This window comes from Bos grunniens, chromosome 19 (assembly GCF_055505025.1).
Source record: "Bos grunniens cultivar Pamir isolate PY7600 chromosome 19, Bosgru_T2T1.0, whole genome shotgun sequence".
Taxonomy (NCBI): domain Eukaryota; kingdom Metazoa; phylum Chordata; class Mammalia; order Artiodactyla; family Bovidae; genus Bos; species Bos grunniens.
The window spans coordinates 22,646,302-22,655,669 of NC_141183.1; positions in this window are offsets into that span (position 1 = coordinate 22,646,302).

Below are 9,368 nucleotides of genomic sequence, written 5' to 3' on the forward strand. Positions count from 1 at the left end.
ACCATCTCTAGGGGTCAAAATTAGAATGGTGTGAGGTTCTGCTGAGCAATTCTGGAAGAATAAACTGCCTCCTGCTTTCCCTTAACCTGCCATCAGACCCCCATCCTCACCTGCCCCCACCGCTTTCCTCAGGGAACCTGGCAACGTGAAAAACACTTGATGCCCCACAATGAACCACGCAGCAAAACAGGAAGCATCTTCTTGTCATTGTGTTCTCTGTGCAGGCACGTCCCGACAAGAGGCAGGAAACCACCGCCGAGCTGTGGCAGCAGGTGTCAGGGTAACCTGAGGCTTCCCGCCAGTCCTCCTTCCCTTTTCTTCCTCCTGGAGAGCAGCCTCCTTTCTCTCTGCAGCCTGACAACTCCTCACTTCTCACCTGCTTCTCCTTTACCTCTTAATGGCCTGGGACCTGATAATGACCTGCCCTCAAACCTAGTAAGATTGTTGTCTCTCCCCAGATAAAATTCCTGAGACCGACCAGCCAACACAAAATGTACACATACACTGAAATTAAAAGAACTTCTCTTTTAGATTTTTCTGATTGCAAACTTCTAGGTCAGTTCAAAATAAATTCTCTCAAATTTGGGGGTGTCCCTGTCTGGCTGGGACCTTCAATCTATCCTAAATCTGCCTGTTGGGTTACCCTGCACTGGTGGAGACCCACACTCCTTGGCTTCAATTGGGGTTGGTTGTTCCCAAGTGAAACAAAACAGGGATGGAGACAGGAGTATTAGAGGCGTGGTTTGGGACTTTACCCATTGAATTACAAACCCAGAGGGACCAGAAGCCAGAGGAGACTCTGGGTTGAGCCAAGAAATTGGTACTTTAACCAGGGCTCCACCTGCACCAAAGGCTCCCTCCAGGGGACTCTGGGTCTGCTGCCTTCTCTTGGGTCTCTCCAGATCAGACCTTCTACAGAAGGTCTCTGTTTTTCCATGCCTTGTACAAGACTTACCCTGTTCTTTCTTATGTTAATAGTGGGGCTGAGTTTATGGTAGGCTAAGTTTTTCTTTATCCTTAAGGTCACTGGGTTATCAGTGCATGGTTGGATTGAATGACTATAAAAGTCTCTTCCACGTCCTGCTCCCTACTCCTTCTCAGAAACCTTTGCTCATGGGCAGGACTTCCCCATGGGTATGCCGTGCGCGCATTCTCAGAGAACAGGGCAGCGGGTAGAAAGCCTGATCTGAGAACATCTTTCCCAGGAGTGGCCTTAGCCCTTTAGGTCATGCCTCACGTCAACTTGGCATGGTAGGAAAAGCCCCTTAGCTTGGAGTCAAAAATCAAGATACTTCTAAGTCTCAGTTTCATTAGTCAGAAAATTGAAACCTACCAAACTGAGCAACCCTGATTGTTAATGCGATTAGACTAAAGAATGTGCTTGGAAATATGCAAGCCTCATACAAATGTGGAGACATTGCCTTCCATTAATTGACATGTTCTTCAGTTATTAGTTGACCATGGTATATTGTGTCTTCAGATCCTTGCTCTTGACATGATACCTGGCAGAGCAGATACTCAGTAAATGGTTACTGGGTAAATGATGGGCCAGTGAATGGACAGATGGACAAATGGACATGAAGAGTAGTGGGGAACAGTCAACTATGGGACAAACATTACACACCATCTGTTTCACATGTCACAACAGCAGGGAGAGATTCACTCCAAACACACAGCCAAAGCAAAATACATCTCACGTGTCAAACACAACCAGATCATTGTGCAAGTAACAAAGGCCAGAAATCTGGCCCCCAGACGCATCTCCCCTGCAAGGAGGCCAGGTTAAATAGTGCGGCTTTCCTTGTTCCCCCAACTCCCAAATTGAGTGATTTGGGAAAAGTGAGCAAGCTGTTCAAGGTCTGCCAGGCAAGACTTCTGGCCTTGGCTCTTGCCCTGACCTCTCAACACCACCTTCCTCTCTTCTCCTGGGTCACCCCTGCTCCCCTCAGATAGCACTATTTCCATAACCTTCCTGATTCCCTTCTGTGTGCTTCTATGGCATGCTGGGCTTGCCCCTCCCCTCATTAGTTAGCTCTTATTACATTGGGCTTTAATTTTGTCTTCCATTATTTTTAAAATATTATGAAATACTGAATTCATAAAAGCATGAAGAATATTACATTGAGATCTTTGTCCACCACAAGTCAAACCTTACCAACACAGTTTCAGCTCCTAAAAATCCCTCTCCATTGACACCCTTTTCCACCCCCATCTTGAATTTAGTATCTACCTTTCCATGACTATTTTTATTTTTTTAATTGGATATAATTGCTTGCAATATATGTTAGTTTCTGCTGTACAACAACATGAATCAGCTGTATGTATCCATGCCTGTTTTTACACATTTAATGCTTATGGGCAATTGCCTCTTTATTTTTCCATCTCCTCCACTGTTATGGAATGAATGTTTGCATCCCCCCAAATTCATACGTTAAAGCTCTAAGACCCAACGTGGCTGTATTTGGAGATGGGACCTCTAAGGAAGGAAGGTTAAATAAAATCATAAAAGTGAGTCCATAACCCAACAGGATTAATGTCCTTATAAGAAGAGCTATCAGGACTTCCCTGGTGTCACAGTGGTTAAGAATCCATCTGCCAACACAGGGGACATGATCCTTGGTCTGGGAAGATCCCACATGCCATGGAGAACACCACAGCTACTGAACCTCTGTGCCTTAGAGCCTGTGCTCTGCAACAGGAGAAGCCCCTGCAATGAGAAGCCTGTACACCACAATGCAGAGTAGCCCCCATTCACCGTAACTAAGGTAAGGCTGCACAAAGCAACGAAGATCCAGTGCAGTCAAAAATAAAATTAATTTAAAAAGGAAGAGATCCCAGAAAGCTTTCTCTGTGTGTGTCTTTCTCTTGTATTTGTGTCTCTGTGTCTCTTTGCTCCTTTCTCTGTCTCCCCTCCAAGCCGCCTTGCACACTCTAAGAAAAGGTCATGTAAGGACATAATGAGAAGGTACATCTGCCAGCAAGGAACAGGGGTTGCTCCTCCTGGACTTTGATCTGGGCCCTCCAGGCTCACAACTGACTGTGAGAAAATTAATTTCCAGTCTTTAAGCTACACCGTTTGTGGTATTTTGTTGTGGCGGTCCAAGCTAATATACCCCCCATGTTCCACATGAGCTTGGCAAGATCAGGGACCATGGGTATTCATCTTCGTATCTGTAGAGTCCGGCACTGTGCCTGGCATATAAGTGTTTATCAAATATTTGTTGAATAAATGAGTGAGTGAAGACACTGAGGAGGAAATATGGATGTCCTAGGGCCTATTCCTGGCAGCAAGGTGTTCTCTGCTCTGCCATGATACAGGTTTTATTCAAGTTGCTGCTGAGACTAGAATCTGCAGTCAGCTCCTAATATATATTTAAAAAGAAGAAAGGAACCCCCAAGAGAGAGCTGGAAGAAGTGGTGTCACCTAGGAAAAAGGTTAGAATCATATCATCAATCAATCAAATATTCATTAAGCATCTGTTTATTAGGTATTCAGTCCCAAACTGCCTCCATTTCTGTCAGGCAATCAATCTTTGGAAAACCATAGACCAAGTGGTACAAAGATGCCCCAGATAAAAGTAAGCATGATGCATTTGCTTCTCTTATGGACAAGTCCTTGGTACAGAAACCAGTACCTAAGCACTGGTAAGGGGTTTCACTTCCAGAGTCCCTGCTTTGACTTTTAAGATTCTCCAGACAATTTAAAAAAAAACTAATAATTTTTTTTAAAAAAGATTACCCAGAGGGAAAGAAGCAGCAGTCTCAAGGGGTTGGCTTTAAATCTTTTCCTAGGTATGCAACACATGGTCTTAACAAGTGGGCTGAGACAGAGGATAACAGCCAGGGCACCCGTAAGTGAATGATATTATAAACATGTTTTATTTACTTGATTTTTCATTTTTGGTTGTGCTGGTTCTTTGTTGCTGCATGCCAGCTTTCTGTAGTTGCAGTGAGTAGGGGCTACTCTTCACTGCCATGTACAGACTTTCATTGCGGTGGTTTCTCTTGTTGCAGAGCACAGGCTCTAGGCACACAGGCTTCAGTAGTTGTGGCAGGTGGGCTCGGTAGTTGCGGCTTGGGGGCTTTAGAGCACTGGCTCAGTAGTTACGGCACACAGGCTTAGTTGCTCCAAGGCCTGTGGAATCTTCCCAGACCAGAGATCGAACCCGTGTCCCCCACACTGGCAGGTGGATTCCTATCCACCGTACCCACCATAGAAGCCCTAAAAATATATTTTTAAAATCACAGCATTGTTTGGCACAATACAAAGACCAGCCAAAAATGTACACAGCACAATCTTTCTTCCAAAAAGCATAACGTCTCTGCTTGAATACAAAACAGTTCCCATGCTGTTGTTATAAATGGCAATTTAAGTGTCCTTGAAGTTAAGTGCTATGAGTGTTCAGAGGAGGAAAGAAAGAGAAGGTGGGCCTGGACCTCGAAGGATGGCATGCAACTTGGAAAGTCATAGGTTCCTCCTATATTGTCCCTCTCAGAAAGAGTGAATGGTCACTAACTGAATGCTAGCATGTGGAGGAGAAGCTCAGAGTGTTGAGAAATACTAGGGAATCCCCATTGCCTTGCTCAGGGATCAGCTAAGAAACTGAAGCTGAAGGCCTCCAGCCCAAAGTGTGCCATGTTCACACAGCCAGAGTAGGAGAGGTTGGTAAGGACAGTGAGCAGAGGTCTGGGGTGGGCACCATGGCTTAGCATCCAGCTGAGTCTTCTGAGAAGATCAGAATCAGGATGTTTCCTTTACCCCCTAAGAACATGGCGCATCTACCACAGAGCTCTTCGGTCCTGCCCTGTATCCTGTGGATGCGATCTGGGGTCTTCTCTGGGGCCTGTATGGGGCTGGAGAACCAAGAAAATCCCTGAGGACAATAAGGATTATCCTGAGAAAGGAGCCTGGAGATTATGTGGTCCAATATCATTATTTTCAGGTGGATATCCAAGAATCAGAGAGAGGAATTGACTTGTCTGAAGCCACATAAAACATTCCAGCAGAGGAAGACTGGAACACAGGTCTTCTGCCTCTAAGCTCAATTTTTCTTAGAAGCATCTGGCACATGAAAAAAGACCTCAGGAGGAAGCTTCTAGAATAGTTCCAAACTGAAGTTGCTCTGCCCTTCCTTGACAACACCCTACCCAGATATAACCCACTAGAGTCTTTCCCACCTGGTGCAAAAGATTGTCTATATCTTTAAAAGTAAGCAGCCTCCAAGTACCAGCGATGGGAGCAGCCAGAATTTTTATAATGGAAGGAAAGTTCCAGTTCCATGAGGGCTTCTCAGGTCTCCATTTGAGGGATTTGGAATAAAAGAGACTGGTTAAGCAGTGGACAGGATGCCACAACAAAGTTCTGCACTTCAGAGTCTCAGATGCCAAAGCTTGGGTATCTCCTAGGCAATCCATATCCTCACTTCATACTTGAGAAAACTGAGGCCCAGAGAGGGGAAGCAACCTACCCAAGATCATACAAAGAACTGGTGAGAAGCTTGGCTTAATGCACTGCATCCCAGTTGAATGTTCTTCATATCTTTAGGGCGAAGAAAAGCTATTCTATTTGTCCACCTTTCTTCCAGCCCTATTCAATCTTGGATTTCCTTCCCTCATTTTAGGTAAAGCATCATGTCATGCTTGGTCTCAGTCATAACTGTAGGCAACAGGGATGCAATCTAGCCTTAACTTTTTCTACACAGTAGTCCCCCCCCTTATCTGTAGGAGATATGTTTCAAGACCCCCAATGGATACCTGAAACTATAGATATTACCAAACTCTATATATCATACTTACTATATTTTTTCTATACATACGTATCTATAATAAAATTTAACTTATAAATTAGGCATGGTAAGAGATCAACAAAAATAGCTAACAATAAAATAGAAAAAGTATACCAATATACTGTAGCAAAAGTTATGTGAATGTGATCTCTTTCTTTCTCTCTCAAAATGTCTTATTGCAGTGTGCTCACTCTCCTTCCTATAACGATGTGAGATGATAAAATACCTACCTGATACGATGAAGTGAGGTGAATGACATGGCATTGTAACATAGCATTGTAACATTGTAACATACTACTGTTGAGGTATCATCAGAAGCAGTATTGTCTGCTTCAAGTGATCCTAGATCATCAAGCCATGGTGATGTCCATGGGGATCCCAGGTGGGACAGAGAAGGACAGTGCAAGATTTCATCACATTACTCAAAATAGTATGCAATTTAAAAATTCGGAATTGTTTTTTTCTTGAATTTTCCATTTGATATCTTCAGAATATGGTTGGCCACAGACAATTGTAACCACAGAAAGAAAAACCATGGAAAGGAGGGATTACTGTGCCTTAAACTCCTTAGGAATAGGTATCAGTCAGAGCAGAAGCAAAAAAAAGGAAGACCTGCTCTAGGTATTTCAGACAAAAGGAATTTAACATAGGGAGTCAGTTACACAGATGATAGAGGAGCAGATAAGTCAAACAGTGGACGGTGAAGCCACCCAGATATTAGAAGCAGCAGGAAGCTGCCACCATCCCTAGAACGGGAGAAACAGAGGAAAAGGCAGTGCTACCAGAGCCCAGAAAATAGGGCAGGAGTTGGAACTAAAGTGCAGGTTACTCATCAGGTGCTGGCACCACAGAGACAGGGGTTGGCTGATGGACTCTGGGTTCAAAACCATGCAGCCATGGCTGGGGGTGCCACCGGGTGCTGGAAGCAGAGAGAGACAGGAAATACCCTAGCGATGGAAAAATATGCAAATATTTACCCCTCAAAATATTGGAAAGGCTGTACTGATATCAGTCAACATAGATTTTAAGACAAAAAATGTTTGCAGAGACAAAGGATATGTAATCATGACAAAAAGGGTCATCCATCCAGAGAACGTAACAAGTAAACAGACACACACCTGAACAACAGAGACCAAAAATAAAGGAAACAAACGTTGACAGAATTGGAGGGAGAAATATGAGAAATACACGATTCAACAATCACAGTCAGAGACCTCAATATGCTACTTTCAATAATGGATACAACAATGAGGCAGTAGATCAGTAAGGAAATAAAGGACACGAACAATATTATGTACCAGTTGGGCCTATTAAATATCTGTAGAACACTTCACCCAACAACAGCAGGATACACATTCTTCTCAGGTGCACACGGAACGTAGATAGACCACACGTTAGGACATAAAACAAATCTCAATAAATTTAAAAGAATTGAGATCATATGAAGTATGTTCTCTGACCACAGTCAATAACAGAAGGAAATTTGAAGAATTCATAGATATGCAGAAATTAAACAATACACTCTTAGATAATCAACGGGTCAAAGAAGAATTCACAGGGAAAGAAACTGGAAAATACTTTGAGGTGAATAAAAATGAAAACACACCATATAAAAAACTACAGGATGAAACCAACACAACATTGTTAAATAATTATCCTCACCCCCAATTAAAGATTTTAAAACCTATGCCATATAGCTGAAGATGTACTTAGTGAGAAATTTATAATGCCTATTAAATGTAAATGCCTATATTAGAAAAATGAAGAAAGATCTCAAATAAAGAACCTAAGCTTTTACCTTAAGAAATCAGAACAAGAAGAACACACTAAACCTGATTCAAAAAGATGGAAGAAAGTAACAAAGACTAGAAATATTTATTTAAATGAAATAGAGAATAGGAAAAATAGAGAAAGCCAACAAAACCAAAAGTTGGTACATTGAAAAGATCAGCAAAATTGACAAAGCCTCAACTAAACTTAGCCAATACCAAAACTACAAAAATATATTGCAAGAAAATAAAACTACTTACCAATATCCCCTATAGATGCCAAAATCCTCAACAAAAATCCTCACCAAATCTAGCAACATACATAAGAAAAAAAAAAAAGATTATACACCATGACCAAGTGAATTATCCCAGGAATTCACATTGGTTTGACATTTAAAAGTCTGTCTCTATAATACACCATATTTAATAGAATAAAGGACAAAAATTATCATCTCAATGGACAGAGAGAAGTCAACTAACAAAATTCAACAAACTTGGAATAGAAGGGAATATGCATGATACACAAAAACTAACTCAAAATGAATGTCAGAACTAAAACTATAAAACTTTTAGAAAGAAGCATAAGAATAAATCTTCATGGACTTGAATTAGGCACTGTTTTCTTAGATACGACACAAAAAGAATGTGAATAAAGAAAAATAATTTGACTCATAATTTTAAAGTTTTGTACATCAAAGGATACCACGAAGGAAGTAAAGATAATCCACAGGCTGGGGGAAAATATTTATAGGTCATGTATCTGATAAAGCTTTTGTATCAAGACTATATAAAGAACACCTGTAACTCAACAGTAAAAAAGCAAACAATCCAACTTTAAAATGGTCAAAGGGTTTAAATAGACATTTTTCCAAGTAAAATTTATAAGTGGTTAACGTTGCGCTGTTGTTTATTCGCTAAGTCTTATCTGATTCTTTTGCGACCCCATGGACTGTAGCCCGCCAGGCTCATCTATCTATGGGATTCCTCAGGCAAGAACACTGGAGTGGGCTGCCATTTCCTTTCCCAGGGGATCTTCCCAACCCAGGAATTGAGCCCATGTCTCCTGTATTGGCAAGCGGATTCTTTACCACTGAGCCATCAGGGAAGCCCACAAATGGCCAACATGCATATGAAAGGCACTCGCCATCATTAGTCATCAGGATAACACAAAGCAAAACCACTTCACACCCACTAGGATGGCTAGAACCAAAAAAAAAAAAAAATAGAGAACAGGTTTTGTTGAGGATGTAGAACCTTCGTACATTGCTGATGAGAATGAAAATGGTGAGGCCACTTTGGGAAAAGCTTGACAGTTCCTTGAAATGTTAAACATGTAGTTGCAATATTACCCAACATTTTCACTCGTAGGCATGTTCTCTAGAGAAAAAGAAGCATGCGTCCACACAAAAACTTGTATATGAATTCCTAGCACCATTATTCATTAGAGCCCCAAACTGGAAACAACCCCAACGTCCAGCTCATCATGGATAAACCAAATGGAGTATATGCATGCAATGGAATATTATTGAGACATAAAAAGGAATGAAGTATCATTATATATGACAACATGAGTGAACCTTGAAATCATTATGCTAAGTGAAAGAAGCCAGACACAAAGACCATATAGCGAATAGTTCTATTTATGAGAAATGTCTAGTATCGGCAAGTCTGTAAAAGACGAAAGTAGACTTGTTGTTACCAGTGGCTGGGGGTGGGGATGGAGGGGATATGGAGAGTCATTTCTAATGAGTAGAGGTTGAGGAGGGGTGGTTTTTCAGGAGGAAGCTATTTTAAATGTTCCAAAATAGACTGT